This window comes from Triturus cristatus, chromosome 6 (genome assembly GCF_964204655.1).
Source record: "Triturus cristatus chromosome 6, aTriCri1.1, whole genome shotgun sequence".
NCBI classification, from domain to species: Eukaryota; Metazoa; Chordata; class Amphibia; order Caudata; family Salamandridae; genus Triturus; species Triturus cristatus.
In genome coordinates, this window is record NC_140589.1 from 189003678 (window position 1) to 189023488 (window position 19811).

Sequence of the window (19811 nt, forward strand, 5' to 3'; positions counted from 1 at the left end):
GAGGTGGCTCCTCAGTCACAGAGAATGGCAGCTGAAGGACGGGATACCCCTGAAGGGCAGGTGCCTATTGATACCCACGCCTAGGCTAAGGAAACAAGCATTCATCTGGTGCCATGACTCTCCATGCGCAGGTCATTTGGGCTTTGAAAAAACGGTGGCTAGCATGGGACGGCATTTCTGGTGGCCAACCATGAGAGTGGATGTCAGGAGGTGGGGACAGGAGTGTCCTACGTGTGCTACCATGAAGGCCGACCATGGCCGAACCCAAGGGCTCTTACATCCACTTCCAACCCCGGATAGACCATGGGATAGCATATCACTGGACTTCGTGGTGGGCCTACCGGTAGACCAGGGGATGACGGCAATACTGGTGGTGGTGGATTACTTGACGAAAATGGGGCACTTCATCCCCTGCAAGAGAGTCCCTACGGCCGGGGAATTGGCGTCACTACTCCTAAAGAATGTGGTACGACTGCATGGATTACCTGGGGTGATCGTGTCGGACCGGGGGTCGCAGTTTACTGCGCAATTCTGGAAGACTTGGTGCACTGCGCTGCATGTTAAGACCGCCCTGTCCACCAGCTACCACCCTCAAACGGACGGCCAAACCGAGCGCCTGAACCAAACGCTCAAACAGTATCTGCGATGTTTTGTGGACCAGGGCAGGGAAGAATGGGTCGACTTGCTATGGGTTGCAGAGATAGCCTATAACAACGCCACTCACAGCTCCACACAGTCATCTCCGTTCTATAGCAACTATGGCCAACATCCCAGGTTCTTGCCATTTCTACATCCGTTCAGAGAGGACAGGATTCCCGCCACAGCGGACAGGGTGGCACACATAAAAGACACATTGATGCGCTCAAGGGCTGTCCTAATAGAGGCCAAGAGAAGATACAAGGCTGCGGCAGATAGGAAGAGAAGGCCCGGGCCACTGTACCGCACTGGAGACTACGTCTGGATATCCACAAGAAACATGAGGTTTCGAAAGAACAGTGTGTTCCATCCCAAGTACATGGGCCCCTATCGAATTACCAAGTGTATGGGTCCCGTGAACGTGAAGGTGTGCTTGCCCCAGTCATTGCGGATACACCCTGTCTTTCATGTATCATTGCTCAAACCAGCACCCTCCAAGCCGTCTGGGACACCTCGGCCGGTATGCGTGGAGTCGGAGGTGGAGTATGAAGTGTCGGGCATACGGGCGTCCAAATGGCGCAGGGGGAAGCTGTGGTACCTGGTTGCGTGGAAAGGCTATGGCCCGGAGGAGCATTCATGGGAACCGGCTGAAGGGGTTCATGCTCCGCGCTTGGTCTCCTTGTTCCATCGGCGTTTTCCTGCCAGCGCTGGACCCGTGGGGAGCCGCTGAGAGGGAGGATGTACTGTCAAGAATTCCTGTCATACAAGGGAAACACGCCCTTATGTAAACAGGAGAGCTGTTACATAACTCAAGGAAAACACGCCCTTAGGTAAACAGGAGAGCTGTTACATAACTCAAGGGAAACACGCCCTTATGTAAACAGGAGAGCTGTTACATAACTCAAGGGAAACACGCCCTTATGTAAACAGGAGAGCTGTTACATAACTCAAGGAAACACGCCCTTATGTAAACAGGAGAGCTGTTACATAACTCAAGGAAAACACGCCCTATAAAGGGAGGAACCGGGAGGTACAACGCTGTCGGATATTGTGTTCACACCGACGTACCTGCTTCGTGAAGAGCAGTGTTCCGGAGTGGTGCTCCAGTAAGGCAAGAACGGAGGTAGGTCGAGTCGTTACTCCCTGGGCCGTGTCTTGCCCCATCGTCACCTGTGAAGGACCCGGAAGCTCTACCGGTCAACCATTGAGCTTCGCTTTTTGACTCGGCTGAGTCCAAGCGCAGTGGCGCTTTTGCTGGTTGGAGTCGTAACTCCCAGCCCGACCAGAGACACAGGGACTGCCAGCTGTAACGCACACCAGGAGGTGTTTGCCGCGTTACAGACTCGGAAGTCCACAGGATCGATCGAGCGGCTGCTCTCGGTTCAGTCTTCTTGCTTGTGATTGGGGTATCGGTGACGCATCACCAGGAGGTGACTCCGCGTCCCGGTGCAGTCTGAGGAAGAGGTTGAGCGGCTGCTCCCTTCAGGTAGAGACCCCGGCTGGGTGTTTCCCTGACTCCTCGATTCTCCCCAACACTCTTCGTGCCCCTCACAGCCTACCGATTGGCATTGTCGGCCATTTCATTTCTGCCCTCTGTTGGCATACGCCGGGACCGGCGTATATGCAGAGGACGGTTAGGACCATCCGTGCTGTGGGCTGGTAACGTACTTAGCCTGGAGGATTCCAGTGACTATAACTTTTGTTTACTCTTTGTATTATATTTGCCTTCATTAAAACAACTAACCCTTCACTAGTGGTTGCGTCCTCATTGTCGTGTCTGTTAAACGATCCTGAGACGTTCAGGGCGTTACAGTTTGCAAGGGATTCTGGGAAACAGAACCTGGTGAGAGGCAGTCAAGCCACCCCATCCTGGATTCCCCTGGGGGTCTAGTTTTCAAAAAGGTATAGGTTTGCTAGGTTTCCATAGGTGCCGGCAGAGCTAGGGTTCAAAAACTACAGCTAGGCACTTTGCCAAAAAAGGGCCATTTTTCACTGTGAAATTGTGGCGTGTCCATGTTGTGTTTTGGGCCATTTCCTGTCACGGGCACTAGACCTACCCACATAAGTGTGGTACTATTTTTCTCGGAAGACTTTAGGGAACGCAGGGTGCCTGGAAATTTGTGGGTCCATGCAGATTCCAGAACTTTCTACCACAGAAATGTGAGGAAAATGTGTTTTTTTGACAATTGTTTTGGTTTGCAAGGCATTCTGGGTAATAGAACCTGGTGAGAGGCAGTCAAGTCACCCCATCTTGGATTCCCCTGGGTATCTAGTTTAAAAAAATTTATAGGTTTGCTAGGTTTCCCTGGGTGCCAGCAGAGCTAGGGTTAAAAAACTACAGCTAGGCAATTTGTCAAAAAAGGGTCATTTTTCACTGTGAAATTGTGGTGTGTCCACGTTGCGTTTTGCGCCGTTTCCTGTCGCGGGTACTAGACCTACCCACACAAGTGAGGTGCCATTTTTCTCAGAAGACTTTAGGGAACGCGGGTGTGTGGACATTTGTGGGTCCAAGCAGATTCCAGAACTTTCTATCACAGAAATGAGGCGAAAATGTGTTTTTTTGACTTTTTTTAGGTTTGTAAGGGATTCTGGGTAACAGAACCTGGTGAGAGGCAGTCAAGTCACCCCATCCTGGATTCCCCTGGGTTTCTAGTTTTCAAAAATGTATAGGTTTGCTAGGTTTCCCTAGGTGCCGGTTAAAAAACTACAGCCAGGCACTTTGCCAAAAAAGGGTCATTTTTCACTGTGGAATTGCGGTGTGTCCAAGTTGCGTTTTGGGCCATTTCCTGTCACGGGTACTAGGCCTACTCACACAAGTGGGGTACCATTTTTCTTGGAAGACTTCGGGGAATGCGGGGTGGGTGGAAATTTGTGGATCCACGCAGATTCCAGAACTTTCCTCCACACAAATGTGAGGAAAATGTGTTTTTTTTTAGGTTTGCAAAGGATTCTGGGTAACAGAACCTGGTGAGAGGCAGTCAAGTCACCCCATCCTGGATTTCCCTGTTTATCTAGTTTTAAAAAATGTATAGGTTTGCTAGGTTTCCCTTGGTGCCGGCAGAGCTAGGGTTAAAAAACTACAGGTAGTCACTTTGCAAAAAAAGGGTAATTTTTCATTATGAAAATGTGGTGTGTTCACATTGCGTTTTTAATCATTTCCTGTCGTGGGCACTATGCCTACCCACACAAGTGAGGTACCATTTTTATCGGGAGACTTAGGGTAATTCAGTTTTGTAAAGAAACTGTTATTACCTATGGACTTTTGATGCATTTCTGCCTTCCAAATGAAAGACAATGTGTAAAAAAGAAGTCATTTTGAAAAATGATCGATAATTCTCATGCTAGTATGAGTATTCCCAATTTCGGAAATGTGCAAATATCTACTGTTTCTAAACTCTATATTTTGTTCCCATTTCACAAATACATAGATGTCTTTCATACCGATTTTTCCATGTATACAATTTCCCAGAATAATTGCTATATACACGGTACATAATAAAAAACAATTGCAAGTCGCTGCTCAGTTTTTGGCTCTGGGTTCGTCGGGTTCTTGGTGAACCTACAAGTCCTATATATCCCCACAACCAGAAAGATCCACCAGATGTAACGGTATATTGGTTTCAAAGAGCTGTCATAATTAGAAGAAGTTACAGGTGAAAACGTTGACACAAAAGGCTGTTTTTTTCAAATAACTTTCAATTTTTCCTATATTTAACTGTTAGTTTCTATAAAGAAACCTAGAAGGATCCTCACAAATGACCCCTTGCTGAATTCAGAATTTTGTCTACTTTGTAAAAATGTATAGTTTTCCAGGATCCATTATTGCTTCCACACCCATGTCTACCATTAACTGGAAGGAGGTTGGAAGCACATCAAATAGCAAAAGTAGGCTATGTCCCAGAAAAATGCCAAAACTGTGTAAAAATGTTTGGTTTTCTGACAAATGTCTGTCATTCCCTAAATGCAGGGAAAATGGTTATTTCAGCCCCACCAACCCTTTTTTGATAGGGAAAACCCCAGATGCTTTCATTTGCAGCACTTCTTTCCCATTTTTTTAAAAAAAACTTAAATTTGGCTGTATTTTGGCTAATTTCTGGGTCCCTTCCAGGGAAAACCACAAACCCTGGGTACCCTCAGAATCCCCAGGATGTTGGAAGAAAAGCTCGCAAATTTAGCATGGATGCCTTATGTGGTCAAAAAGTTACAGGGGCATAAGCGCAAACTCGCTCAAATAGCCAAAAAAAGGCTTAGCACAGGGGGAAAAGGCCTAGCAACGAAGGGGCTAGACCAGAGTTATACATTTTTAAAGATTTAGGGTAATGGAGCCCCAGAAAGCACAAAGCATCAACCCTGGCTATCAGGTCTTGCAAAACTAGGAGAAAGTCACAAGTTCAGGCCGACCACAATGGCACGTTGGTCGGATACAGGGACCAAGTTTGTCCCGCTGACAAGTTACCTCCTCAGTCCAGCTCCAAGAGTCCTGGGCATGGTGGAGGGGACCACGAGGAGCAAGGAAGCATCATGAATGGTCATCAATGTAGCATGAAGAGCAGGTGAAGCGTTGTGGGCGGTCATCATCGTAGTGCGAGGATCCTGTGGTAATTGTGACAGGTCAAGCCAGTACTTTGCAGTGTCAGCGATCAATGCTGTATCACAAAGGGTAACGCTGAATGAACTTCTCATTGTCTGGCTATGCGATGTCAAGATTCTGCTCCACAGGGCCTGCTCACAGTTGCAAAGGGCCCAAAAACTTCAATTCAGCCTCTCTGAGGGCACAACTTGGGTCCAGGGCCTGAAAGCCAGAAAGGCACCACTTGAGAGGCAGGGGCTTCCCTAGTTGGATGCTGGTACTGGTGGTTGGGAGCCTGTTATGTCCCCCTGGCTCAGAACAGGAGTCCAGCTGACTAGTCACTTTTGGAATCCTGGGTTGAAGGGGTGAAAGTCCAATTCTTCTCACTCAGGCAAAATGGCAACCGGCAGCAGGTCATAACAGCAAGACATCAGCACAGAAAGGTAGTAGTCCAGAAGGCAGCAGTCTGAAAGAGTGGCCATCTTTCAGCAGCTCAGCAGTCCTTCTTGGCAGAGTCTAGACAGGTCTAGAATTGTATTAAAGTGGTGGTGTTTGGGTCCAGTATTTCTACCCAGTTGTGCCTTTAAAGTGGGGGAGAAGTTTCTAGAGGTTTCCATTTGCAGTCCCCAGGCATCTGCCCTAGCTCCAGACTAACTACATGGTGTAGCAGCCCTTTTTTGTGGAGGCAAGTGTATTGAAGTATAAGTGGGGCTGTGGCCAGCTCCTTCCTCCCATTTTGCCAGTGAAGACCCATCCAGGCACACCTAAGCTCCCTATTGTGTGTGAGTGTCAGTTGTATGACGTTACAACACATTCCGTTGCAACACATGCCTTCACCACTCATGCGTTACAACGCGAATGCCTTTACCACGCATAAGCTTTGAGGGGGGGGAGAACTGTTGTGAAAACCCCATCCTGCAGTTGATTTTATGCTCCCTCCTAAAGGTTGAGTAGGCTGATTGAAATACACTTTCATTTGTAATGTCCAATGCGTGTTACAATATGCTTCATTTGTAGTGCATAATGCTTGCTACAATATGCACCTGATTGTTGTGACCAATGCTTGTTGAATCCCATATTCTCTGATTCGGCTGATATCCAGAGCAGGTGCTGTTTAGTTCGTTGGAACGTGTATTTAAATTAACACGTGTATGTAGATTAACACGTTTTTGAGCACCTTTTGCAGCATGATCCAACGCGTGACTGGAAGTCTATTTTAACCCCGCCCGTCATTTTCCCAGTGCTTCGCTTAACGTTGAAAGCGACTCCTCCCTGTCTCCGTGTTCAAGACCCCTTCCGGGCTTCAACAAAGACATCCGGTTGGCTTCTCCGCTCGCCCGGCGTTCTTTTGTTGGTTCCGGTTCCCTTCCCTCGGCACGAAACATCCGGATGGATTTCCTGCTTTCTGTTCCTAGAAAAAAGAAAGAAAGACAACACATCAACAAAGAGCCTCACCTAGAAACCTGGCAACATCGCGGTAACGTTTATTCATTTATTTCCAAGATATTGCCGGTAGGACAATTCCCTTTTAAGGTCTAGAAGTATTTTACCAAGACTCTGTAGTGTCTTTCAGGGACGTTTACTTAAAACGCTCAAGAGACTTTCAAGGACTTTTGCTCAAACGTTCGTGTGACTTTCATGGACTTTCATTTAAGCGCTCTTGTGAGAGTGAAAAGACATTTGTTGAGTTGAGTAATTCTTGCAAACGAAATAAGGAAAACAATGTTGGTATGAATAATGTTTCTTTTATTTATTGTTGAAGCTCCAGAAGTCAGATAGGACAAGGTTAACAAGAGATTATTGAACTATCTGAATAATGTGAAAAGGGCTGATCAAAAGCCAACCATTCTTGTTACAGAAAATTCGAGGACACGTGAAAGGCTGCATTAAGCCAAATTGTTGTGCTCTTTATATGCGATTTTATTATTTTTCAGACCCCCCATTATAGACAGAGACTGGTGTATAAAAAGGTATAGAGTTTCTTTCCACAAAGAATATTCACGAAACATAGAATTTCTAGTCATAATATTTAAGTGATGTTGTTTATGTCTTTTCAGAAGGTCAGATCAAGAAGCAATGTGGAAACTCATACATAAAGTAACAGAATAGAGAGTCCACTGACAGGGTATGTTAATATGGAAATTGTATTAGTGCAATAGTGTAAGGGTTACAATTAAGTGAATCAACAAGAAACACAATTGTATTCTATCGTATTAATTCTTTCAGGATATTCTACCACAACATTGACCAAGACAAGTACCGCTGGTCTCAGACTAGTCCCCTGTTCCTCGAGAGGCATTCTCTTGGACTACTCCAGAAAACAACATCCAGTTGGCAGTGTTTTGTTTCTCTCTCTCTCTCTCCCATTCCCCACTTCCCTTGGGAATCAGTCGGGAATAGTAAGTGCATTACTACCTTGCTCTTTCTGGCTGGTTTCCGGGGGAGTTGGGGACGGCAGCATCAGGAAAGGAACAAACCGGTGTTCAGGTGGGTGCCTTCGTGACACCTTGCGCCCTCCCCCCTCCAGCTCTCATATTATTTTTTTTATAATGCCCCTCCCCTGTACCCCTGTGCGAACCCCCACCCCCATTCCTTCCAAGAAATATCCCTGCCCGGAACCCTAAAATCTTGCCCTGCGCGATTCCCCCACCCACAAACCCTTCTATCAAATACCCCTCCCCTGCCCTGAACCCTAAAAATTTACCCTTGCACGACACAACCCCCTCATCCCTCAAATAATTTTTTTTAAACTAAAATCCCCCTTACCTCTCCACGACCTCTCCTCTCCAAGCTCTTCCGAGGTGCGTTGTACGTCGTAAAGAGGAAGCGGAAGTGTCTTTCCATTTCCTCTAACAACGCCGATTGCCTCCACATCTTCCTTCAATCAATGTTTTGTGTCTGTGATTTTTAATGTTCATTTAGAAGTCATTGACAGTCCGCATTTTTTGGCCATTAGCTTGTTGATTTTTTTTATTGTTTGGAATTCAAAAAATGATATAGTGAAAATGCTTAATGTCCTCGAACCAGTGCTAGTTTTCAGACCCTATAATTATGTGCTTTTAGTTTGTGCAGTTTTCTAATGGATATATACAGCTGCGAAGGCAGTTGTGTGAAGTGAAGAAGGCATCCTCTGCTTTTTTGTCCTTCAGCTTCCCTTTGTTCTCGCTCCCAAGCCCCCTGCCAGCACTTGGGTGGTGCATTAACAGACCTCATCCAGCTCTTTTGTTTGATTTTAATTTTCTCCTCTGTTTACTAATTTTGCTGCGCTCTCCAGTTGTCGTAGAAATAGTTGTCTGTGGTGATTTCAGTAAGTGAAGATTAGGCATTACATCCCAAATGAGTGCGAGCTGTACCTTTAACACACATGCCTTTACTACGTATCTCGTAGTAAAGGTATGTGTGGTAAAGGCTATGACTGGTAACCACGCATGCGTTGTAACGCATGCGTGGTTAAGGGTATGCGTGGAAACGGCCACGTTGTAGTGGCTGTTTCCCCACACAGTCATGTGACACAGGTACAGTCTACAGGCACTGAATGGCTAAGGGAGGAAAATGCCAACTTTCTAAAAATGGCATTTTCAAAATTGTAATAAAAATCCAACTTCACCAGAAGTTAACATTTTTTACGGTAGTTCCAAAGACACCAAACATCAACTGGTCAATGGCACCCTTTCAGAAATTAAAGCTTATTAAATGTAATAAGGTAATTCTAATGCTAGTCTATGGAAGGGGTAGGCCTTTCCGTACTGAAAAATTAATTTAAGAGTTTTTCAATACCAGGACACGTAAAACTCAAAAGCACAAACTTTTTAATACACTGCACCTTGTCCTCTAGGCGGCTGTCCAGGGCATATCCTGGGGATAATTTACATGCATTAAAACGGAAGGTTTGAGCCTGGCAAAAGGTTTATTTTGCCTGCCAGAGGCATGTTTACAAGGCTACTTAAGTGAGTGATGCAATGAGTTGTGCTGACCCACTTGTAGCATGTATTTTACAGGCCCAGGGTACATGTATTACCACTTTACAAGGGACTTATAAGTAAATTAAATGTACCAATTGGGGATAAACCAGTGTTACCATGTTTTAAGGAGTGACCACATACACTTGTCCGAAGGCCAGCAAAAACAAGATCAGTAAAAATAGAGGAGGAAAGCAAAATGTTTGGGGGAAAACCACCCTTAGGCTTACAGGTCTAACAATGTCATTCTCATTGTGTTTGGTGGATGTGAGTGGGCCATTAAAGCATCTGTGAACTTTCATCTTATCTCACTTCTGTGCTGGCTGATACATGCCTTAATTACTGTTTGTTTGAGCAACATATGTCCGTTCAGAGAGGCATTCAATGTATTAGGTAATATTAGTGGTGCTGCAATTGAAAAATGCTTAGGTTCACAGTTTATAGTTTGATATTTGAATCTTGCATGTGTAGTTGTAAGCCACACAATTACTGCATTAATAATGACCATTGACCAGAGGAAGATCCCATCTATGTGTGATTGACAAGTTACAGTGAACTATGTTATAGGTCTGGACAATATGGCCTGTAGGCATGTAGCACTACTTAAATGAAAACACTGGTAGGACCAGCGCATAGTCACATGATTTTAAGATGTTCCAATGTTTTCTAATGATCCTCACCACCCTATTTGGGAGAGAACAAAATGTGGTTACACAATTCAATAATTCAAGAGTGTCCTTTTCCTTAGAAACAAAAATGCAGTCTCTAGAAAAATAACATGATACAGTGTGCATGGGATCATAGAACATGGAACATTTCACTTATTTTACTGGGTATACCCTCAATGAGTTTCTTACGAAGGAGGTTGGCTTCACAATAAAAATATTGTTCGGTTTATTGTTCTGGGGAAGTTAGGAGAACTGTAAAAATGGAAGAGCACCCTTAAGATTATAAATGATCTCAAAGTATTTCTGTCATCTGGTTTTCTATAAAGGGTAGTGCACCAATGAATATTGTCTGTCTTCATAGCAAAAGCCAAGTCATTATTGCTGACCTTACAACTGTTGTATGTAAAACGTAAGTACACAAAAATGGTATGGATGTTATGCTTGAATTAATGTCAGCCTCTGGTAATTTTTCAGACCACAGATCAATCCCAAGAGGAAGTGGCGTTGTGTGCAAAATATCGATAGACTGGGTTGCGCCCTGAATAACTACCCGGGCCGTCACTAAGATTACTTCAAGTATTCTATTTTTAACTTATTGCATAATTTAGTGTGTCATCCTAATTGGGATGTTTATACTCAGATGTGGGTTCTGTGTGTTACTGGAAACAATCGATAACTGGTGCTGTCGAAGGCGAGCCGTAGAGGCTCCATTGCTATGGCAAAAAGGATGAGCAAAAGTGGGCATACCTGGCGCGTGCCCTTAAAAATATGACTAGCACCATGCGCAGTGTGGCTTGGCTTTCACATATCGGGTGGTGCTGGTCTCCATGCATGCGATGTCACCATATATGTTAAGGATCCAGCTTAGAATCTGGCCCCACTCATTGGGAAATTTACTAGATTCAGTGGACTTTCTGGAATCTTCATTAATTGGGCAAAATCAGTAATTGTTCTGCTCACGGAAGCAACAACAGAGTTTTCTTCAGAATTTCCTTTATGGTCTTGTAAAATGCAATTTCTAAGGAGCACAGGTAATGATCTGAGAAGGTTCTTGGTAAATGGAATGCATCAGTAGTCCAAATGTCAAATATTGACAATTATCAAATAAAATGGTTTGTAGTTGTGCAGCTGTAAGTTGGGGATGGGGGTGTGAGTCACCAGATCTATCCGGCAGTGGATCCAGGATCACATTATAGTCTCCTCCCCATATGATCGCCTCAATGCCAAGCGTATTAACAAGCCTCCAATCCTCAACAAAGAAATCAGGATCATCCACGTTGGGACCACAGATAGAGGTGAGTCTGATGGGAACTCCCTGCAGGGGGCCAGATAGCATTACATATCTCTCTTGTTCATCGCATAAGACCATGAGCATGTGCCAGGGCAGGTCCTTTCCCTAATCTAGTCCGCCTGTAAACACGTATGAGTGTGAGTTGCCAAATGTGACTCCTGTAAGAAATAAAAGTCTGCGCCATGCCTCTGTAGGTCAGGATCAGATGCGCTTTACATCTATCATTTAGTCCTCGATTATTCCAAGTGATGTACTTCAATGGTGCCATAGTGGGAGGTTAGTAAGAAGTCAGAAAACCTCAAGGGGCAGCGCACAATGCTGAGCCTGGGACCCTTGCCCCCACCACATTTTCAACCGTGCTCATGCCACCATTGTTCCAAACTCTGCTGCATCATCAACTTCTCCATCAAATCCGGTGCCCTCCCTGAAGACTGGGAACAGACAGAGATCAACCCACTGCTGGAGAAACCCCCTGCTGAGCCGATGAACCCCAAGAACTGCAGACCCATCTCTCTGCTCCCCTTCTCAGCCAAAGTCATTGAGACCGTCACCAAATCACAGAATTAATTGAAACTAACCACACCCTGGACCCCTCCCAGTCTGGCTTTTGGAGCAGCCACAGCACCAAGACTGCACTCTTTGCCGCAACTGATGACATCCACGCTCTCCTCCACAACACCGGACCCAAATACCTCAACCACCGCCTCTCCTTCTACGCACTCAACAGACATCTCTGCTCTGCCCAACTGACCCTGGCCACTATCGAACAGATCCACAAGACCGCAGCTGGAGGAAGATTCTTCTCCTACTTCACTGCGAAGACCTGGAATTCCCTGCTTCTGCATCTCAGGCTATCACATTCAATTTAATACAGACCTCGAGACCTAGCTCTTCGACTGAACTGCAAGAACCCCCCCAGAAACACCCCCAGAGCCTTGAGAACCTCACTGGTGATTAACCACGCTGTATAAGAACCCTGATTGATTGGTTGATTGAGCCACCGCAGTGTAACAGTGTAGTGTCCGACAGAGGAAAGGAAGAGAATGGAGAGACTAAGAAAGGAAGGAAGGGGAAAAAAACATTGACATTCAACCTATCCCAACAAGTCCCACCCCACTTCCGCTTTGGCCCCCAAAAAGGCTAAATACAGACATCCCTCCCCAAGCACAGCCTCAAAGGACCAGGAAAAAAAATGCCAACTGGGAATCATCCCAGGGGGGAGTGTCAGATGCCTGGTACTTCCTTGCCCATGGAGAGCAGGGTGGCCAGAACAGTAAGGTATTTGGACGACAGAGCCCACCATCTGGAGAGAGACCCCAAATTTTAACAAACAATTAGCAAACACTGGATGTCCCCAACAGGAGCATCATTACATCAAAACCCTCTGAGCAGTGTCGGTCTGCATCCATCAGCAGTCATAGGTGTTAGCTCGGTCAGTCTTTATCGCTAGTGCGGCCAGATTCAGTAGGTTCATGGTCATGTCTGGGCCTAGACACAGATGGTGGGATACCTCTAACACATTTAGCAGCCACCTTAGGGTCAGTGAAATACATGGTTTTGCCAGCATGGAAGATGCACAACTTGGCCGGATATAAAAGGAAATATTTAGCATCAGTTCTTTGGCTGGAGTGCTTTACGGGCAAGAAATCTCGCTTTTCAGCCTGAACAGGGTAAAAGGATATAGTATTCCCTTGAGAAGACATTGACTGTTATTTGTGAGCTAGTCTAAAAACTGTGTCTCGGTCTCCCCAATTTAGGAGCCACACAATAATAGGACGTGCTGAAGTGGTGGAGGCCTCGGGCCTAGCGATCTATGTGGTCATCACACTATGCAGGCAGCAGACAGTGCTTAACCAAAAAAGGCCTGCAGCATTACTCCCAACTAATCTTCCACCTGGTTCATCGCAGTGGATTCTGTAACTCCCATGATTCTGAGGTTGTTCCATCCGGACCTGGCCTCCAAATCTTCATTCTTGTTATGGGTCAGTTCCTCTACATTTTCCATTTGGAGCAGTTTCTCTCTAGTTGTACTGCCATCATCCTCCACTGTCGATGTGCACTGCTCAAGTTGACCAATGCTTTCATCATGGCAGGCAACATTCTCTTTAAGGCGATCAAATCTGTCATTCACTAGATACATTTTACAATCTATGGTCCCGATTCACAGAACTAACTTAAGACAAAATCCTAAACTTACTACCATTTTGGTATTCACAGAAGGCACTTACTCATTTTGGTATTCACAGAAGGCACTTACTCATTTCGGTATTCACAGAAGTTAGGAGTCCTAACTTTAGGACTCCTAAATGCCTTCTGTGAATACCGAAAGTCTTAAATTTAGGATTTTTCTCAGTTTAGTAGTAGTATAGTTAGGACTCCTAACTTTAGGACTCCTAAATGCCTTCTGTGAATACCGAAAGTCTTAAAATTAGGATTTTTCTCAATTTAGTAGTCCTAAGTCTAAATTTAGGACTACTAAATTGAGAAAAATCCTAATTTTAAGACTTTCGGTATTCACAGAAGGCATTTAGGAGTCCTAAAGTTAGGACTCCTAACTTCTGTGAATACTGAAATGAGTAAGTGCCTTCTGTGAATACCAAAATGAGTAAGTGCCTTCTGTGAATACCAAAATGGTAGTAAGTTTAGGATTTTGTCTTAAGTTAGTTCTGTGAATCGGGCCCTATGGCTGTGAAGCTCTGTTTTAGATCCAAAAACATTGCACATATATATCAGGTTCTAGATGCATTCCATCTTCACCCTCAGGGTCTGGGTGGGGCGGCTCTTCCCAGGGAGCATCCGAGGCGTGGAGCAGTTTGCGCTGGGTGAAGGTTTGTAGTGAAATTCCTATATCCCTGATAGGCTCTGCGCATTGGAATAATATACACTTTAGTTTTGACATAGGACTGTGGTCAGTATGTCTCCATCGAGTACATTAAACTTAATTACTTGTGTGTGTCACCTAACTCAAAGGTCACTAAAAACTTTTCAAATAAACAAGAAGGGATTCGTTTCTGACAACCGCATAAACATGAGAACTTTGTTTCCCTTAGAGTCGGAACAATCTCAGAACCGTGGAAACATTAGCTTACAGTTTCACTCAGTCAATCGTGCATGCTTCGTTTCTACAGAGTTGCACAGAAATAGAGAGACGGGTGTTTCAATAAAAAGGGTTTATTGAACAGTCTTATTTCTCATGCAAGAGATATGAACTGCTACAATCATAAGACAGGATGCGAAGTACAATACGTACAGGGTTAGCAGTAAGATAAAATAATACTGCAATAGCATGGTTTGTATCTATGACATATATTCACAAAATACATACATAAATAACACAGGCTAAAATGTGAACACTCATCTTATGCTTCTAAATAGTTCTACGCCAGTGTACCTAACCTAAGTGTAGTACGAGGTTAGAAGTAGGTGCTGTTTTCTAAAGTATAGCTAGCTATAGTTTTAGTTTTGCCAAGAGTTGCCAAAAAATTCTCTAAGTTCTAGTATGCTCCATACCTTAGAATGCAAAAAGAACTATTGATGGACAGAATGCAGAACAATGTCACACATTCACCCTAGTACAGAGATTTGGGCCTATATCCATCGTTTTTTTGCTCAAAATGCCAGTCCAGTTTGGACCCAGCCACATGCAAATCACCCTTGACCCTGTGCCCAATGGGAACAGTCCAGCCCGAACTGCCAGGCCAGGTCCTCCCTGGACTGGAAACAAGCATCCTAGGAACGGTTTCGGGGTTTCACCCCTCTTCAGTCATGATAGCTTGTTTCCAGTGGAATGGAGAGCACGGGACTCAAGTCTGAGCATACCCGTCCCACTCGGGGTGACAAATGCAAAAAGGACAGAATGCAGAACAATGTCACACATTCACCCCAGTACAGAGATCTGGGCCTAAATCCATCATTTTTTTGCTCACCATGCAGTTCGGGCTGGACTGTTCCCATGAGGCACAGGGTCAGACTGATCTGCATATGGCCATGTCTGAACTGGGGTGGTGGAGTGAGCTAAAGAATGATGATGGATTAAACCCAAATCAGTTGACTGGGGGTGAGAGTTTGATTTGCTCAAGCGCTCCGTCCATTATCCCCTTTGGTATCGCTTTGTTCACCCTAAGTTGGCAGGGTATGCCCAGACGTGGGTCCCTTACTCACTTTGCCACTGGATTCAAGATAGCCTGGCTGATGAGGGTTATGAACCCAAATCCGGTCACAGGATGCTTCTTTGCGGTCCAGGGAAGACATGGCCTGGCAGTTTGGGCTGGACTGTTACCAGGAGGCATAGGGTCAGACTGATTTGCATATGGCCATGTCTGAACTGGGGTGGTGGAGTGAGCTAAAGAATGATGATGGATTAAACCCAGATCAGTTGACTGGGGGTGAGTGTTTGATTTGCTCAAGCGCTCCATCCAATATCCCCTTTGGTATCGCTTTGTTCGCCCTAAGTTGGCAGGGTATGCCCAGACGTGGGTCCCTTGCTCACTTTGCCACTGGATTCGAGATAGCCTGGCTGATGAGGGTTATGAACCCGAAACCGGTCACAGGATGTTTGTTTCTGGTCCAGGGAAGACATGGCTTGGCAGTTCGGGCTGGACTGTTCCCATGAGGCACAGGGGTCAGACTGATTTGCATATGGCCATGTCTGAAATGGGGTGGTGGAGTGAGCTAAAGAATGATGATGGATTAAAGCCAGATCAGTTGACTGGGAGTGAGTGTTTGATTTGCTCAAGCGCTCTGTCCATTATCCCCTTTGGTATCGCTTTGTTCGCCCTAAGTTGGCAGGGTATGCCCAGACGTGGGTCCCTTGCTCACTTTGCCACTGGATTCAAGATAGGCTGGCTGATGAGGATTATGAACGCGAAACCGGTCCCAGGATGCTTGTTTCCGGTCCACGGAAGATATGGTTTGGCATTTCGGGCTGGACTGTTCCCATGAGGCACAGGGTCAGACTGATTTGCTTATGGCCATGTCTGAACTGGGGTGGTGGAGTGAGTAAAAGAATGATGATGGATTAAATCCAGAACAGTTGACTGGGGGTGAGTGTTTTATTTGCTCAAGCGCTCCGCCCATTATCCCCTTTGGTATCGCTTTGCTCGCCCTAAGTTGGCAGGGTAACCCCCGACGTGTGTCCCTTGCTCACTTTGCCACTGGAATCAAGATAGCCTGGCTGATGAGGATTATGAACCCGAAACCGGTCCCAGGATACTTGTTTCCGGTCCAGGGAACACATGGCAGATCAGTTGACTGGTGAGTGTTTGATATGCTCAAGCGCTCCGTCCATTATCCCCTTTGGTATCGCCATACCTTAGAATGTGTGAGGTTTGAATCTCTTTCCGGGACTCGATATCTAACACCCCGCAAGGGGAGTCAGAAACACTGGAGCTGGATTCTCTGCGAAGAGGATGACAGCGTCTGGTCAGTGCATCAGGTGGGAACTCGCTCTCCTTTTGAACTTGCTGTGGCGAACCGCAAGTAGGCAGTCGAACTGGACCGTACCGGAAACGTGGTTTGCCAGGGCAAGTGCAGGTATATTTATACCTTGAAGGTGTTTAGGAATGCCTGTATTGATGTAAAAGTCGGGCATCGGAGCGTCATGAATAAACCCCTAAGGAATAGATGTTCATGCACAGTAAATGAGTTCTTGGAGAAATCAATATCCAAGCAAGGGAAATTCCTAAAGGCTTAAGAGTCTGGTTTTCCACGAACTCGTTGTGACGTGGATTGACAGATGTAGGAGACCATGCCTGTATTTGGTTAGCATGGCATGGATTTTCTATGCCTAAATAAGGGCAATAATATTTGTAACTATATAAGGGCATAAATTGGGAAACTTATATACGGAATCTAAATCTACACACAACACCCACTCCAGTTTCGTATGAACGACATTACTAAATCCCAAACATACTAAACATATCTAAAAGAGATATGTTTATTATGTGATCAGCTAAAACATGCTAAAACATATCTAAAAACATATGTGCTAAAAATGCATTACAAAACCATTGCTATGCATAAGGTGCTGTACATATTAAAAGCAATATTTCATTCTAAGCATATGTTTTCATTGGAAATGCTAAAAAGAATGAAACCAAAAATATATACACATGATGAAATGGCTCGCTAATACAGAAGAAAAGGGGCCGAAACAATTTCATATCAGGTTAACACAAAAAAATTGTTGATGTGACAAGGTGGCATAATGTCCCTGGAAGATTTTCAAAGAATTCTGTTCTCTATGAATATTTCTACTATAAGCAGATTACTGTGCCAAAAAAAGGAAAAAACACAAATTTGGAGAAAAAAAAACTAATCATAGGAAAAAAGTTCCAAAGTTAGTCCCTTGTCTGAAAACAATGAAGGCCAAATTCAGAGTCTCATCGGAACCATGTGTGCCTGAATCAAAAGTCAGTGTGTGGGCCTGGAGAAAACATGAAATCTTCTAATCCTGTAGACAAAAAGTCGTCTACCGTTGTAGGTGAAAGCTGGACTACCTCGTTTAGAAGATTATCTGCACATAGATGTGAACTATCACCTTCAGCATTGGTTGCATCAGCAATGTCCAAATCGGATGTTTACCTGCGTGCCTGATGTTTCTTCTCATACCTCAGCAGTAGCAATTTGCGTCTGTGAGATCTCAATGAATGCCGTCATCAGGATTGGTAGCCGCTGGGGACAACACAGAGCATGGGCCGTTACCAGGTCCAGCAGAGTATCGATATCCGTAGGCATGACTGATGGGAGTGTTAGACAGATGTCTAGCATTCATTCTTCACCGCAGAATAGGCAGCGTCGAACAGGTATGATACAATCTTGCCAGATTGGTCTGAATGACAGAAACCATGTGGTGTTTAATTCTCGTAGACGAGGTAAACCCAAAATGTGGACGATGCGCCCACGACACTTCATCTCCAATAGAGCTCTCTCTATGGTGCTGGGAGTGACGCTGGTGATTTGGCTTGCAATATCGTAGCAGTAGGAGCAAAAATAGGATCCCTGCAACAATCCGCCAAACACAGAGTGCACGAAATTTTGAAATATGCCGAGGACTGCTTGAAAAGGTGCTACCACATACGTTTTTAAATACATGTATAATACCGCTCGTATCAGACATGTTTAAGGTACGACCTAACATTTCTGAGAGATGTACGGGGCAGTTTGTATACAAAAGGGCATGTGTCTCTGCAGAAGTCCTTGCGACTTGGAGATCATAGGTTTCTCTGGCCGAGGTCAGTGGCACTGTTTTCTGTAAAAGAATGGCTTTCATTCTGCTTAGAGTATCAATTCGTATAGAAGAGATGTTCAGTGAAGGTCATAAAGGCGACTCCCTGACTGTGTCTACTTGTGGAAACAAGACTTGCATACAGCAAGTGGCCCTGGATGTTACCGTAACTAGATATAGAATACCTGGCAACATGCCACAGCAGCTGTGATCATTCAACATAATGTAACTCCCATTAGAAAGTTGGCCAAAAAATAGATTAAACACTGCAGCCGGTGAACCTTGCAGGTGACAGGATAAGTTTGTAGTGGAACCATCACAGGCCACGTGTAAGTTAATACCCTGACAAAGGAGAAAACCGCTTGGTGCGTGTTCACAGTTTTCACCGCCAAGAAACACTTCACATTCCCCACTCCAACATCTATATGTGTAAGGTAAATCCCAGGATGTCTTGATGTATCCTTTACCTAACCTTTCATATTTGCCTACTGGTATATGTTTTAGGCAATACAGAAAATGGAAAGTTGTAACAGGCAGAGTAATTTTACCATGTATGATCCACTCAGTAGCTGGTATTTCTGCCACTGTGAATGGTTATTTTTCCAGTTTTTCAATGCTCAGCATAGTGTAGTCTGCTCCCCTTTGTGCCAGTCTGATATGTTTATCAGTGAGATTGAATTCTGAAAACAGTGACGTAGTATTGATTAAATGCCAAGGCACATAGCCTGCACGCATGTTTTGTAGCGTCCAGCCCAATAGCATGATAGAACGTAGCTGAGGCTGACCATGTTGCAACATGGCCAAGTCTTGTTCCATGATGTCTATGACAGAAGACACAATGCTGTCCAATGAATATATTCTGAACGACAGAGTCGTTAACCCATTTTCTACTACAGAGAGAGTTTTCTCTAAATTAATACGATCAATTTCTCGTATTCGTTCTGCAGTCTCTGCTTGGGTAACCTTCCATGCTTCATTATAAGCAGCGTAGATACCGGCATATATGAAACGTTTTTGACGCAGTTTTCTTGGTCCTAGCAAGAATTCCCTACGGTCTGCGCCTTCTCGAAGTAAAATTAAGTGTTGTTTTACATCCTTCAGCGTAGCTTTCTGTCGCCAATCAAGGCATAGTTTCCCTGCACTGTATGTTGTTACTACCCCTGGATGCTGTCTTTGAACATAGCGTGGGTGTGGCCTATTGATAGTGAAACCCTGTGTTTTGCTCAGGAATCGATCTTGACAGTTGTTTGTGTCTGTGGGCCAGAGCCACCATTTTTTCCATTCTGGATCTGATCTGTTGTGATGCAAAATATTATGTACGTCGACCTCCCCCCGTGTAGTGCTATTACTTGCAGGTATAGGTATGGTTCGTGTGTTCATGTCTTTGGTCTTGGCTAATCCAAGGCAAGACGTTTGCTGGACAGTGTATTCAAAAACATAATTTGCTCCGGGAGGATAC

General features: G+C 44.9%; 1 protein-coding gene across 1 annotated transcript in view; it reads left to right on the forward strand.

Moving 5' to 3' along the window:
- Window positions 1-6538: 6538 nt before the first annotated feature.
- Window positions 6539-19811, forward strand: part of LOC146816611 (endogenous retrovirus group PABLB member 1 Env polyprotein-like) — a 32999-nt gene continuing 19726 nt past the window's right edge. The window contains exon 1 of the mRNA XM_085610486.1: window positions 6539-6683. The gene's annotated coding sequence lies outside the window, so the exon portion shown is untranslated. The remainder of the gene's footprint in view (window positions 6684-19811) is intronic.